Genomic DNA, 309 nt, shown 5'->3' on the forward strand with positions numbered 1-309 from the left:
AACTGGTTGCACTCACTCCTGCACTTTTTCTGTCTTTAGCTGAGGTTTCTATTTGCACGAGTTCACTGTACGAGAAGCAATTTTATTAATCAGTTACTGTTCCCTGAACTTTCCCCTAAACCAACTTCAGATTGCTGAAAACAATCAGTGCAGGTCTAGGTGGCAACTACCAAAGCCTTCAGACTCTGACAGTCTCCTTAAAATGCTAAGTCAGATGCCTTCATTTCTCAAGTCTTACTTGGATAAAGTCAGATGAAAGGGCAGCTCTTACTAGTCTTTTCACTCTCCCCCTGCAAGGTAGCTATTTCC

At 42.4% G+C, this 309-nt stretch overlaps 1 protein-coding gene across 1 annotated transcript in view; it reads right to left on the reverse strand.

Annotated features, from left to right (window-relative positions):
* Positions 1-309, reverse strand: part of SESN1 (sestrin 1) — a 10,880-nt gene that overhangs the window by 10,047 nt on the left and 524 nt on the right. The window lies entirely within an intron of this gene.

Source organism: Acanthisitta chloris, unplaced genomic scaffold (assembly GCF_000695815.1).
Source record: "Acanthisitta chloris isolate BGI_N310 unplaced genomic scaffold, ASM69581v1 scaffold33143, whole genome shotgun sequence".
In the NCBI taxonomy this organism is placed as follows: domain Eukaryota; kingdom Metazoa; phylum Chordata; class Aves; order Passeriformes; family Acanthisittidae; genus Acanthisitta; species Acanthisitta chloris.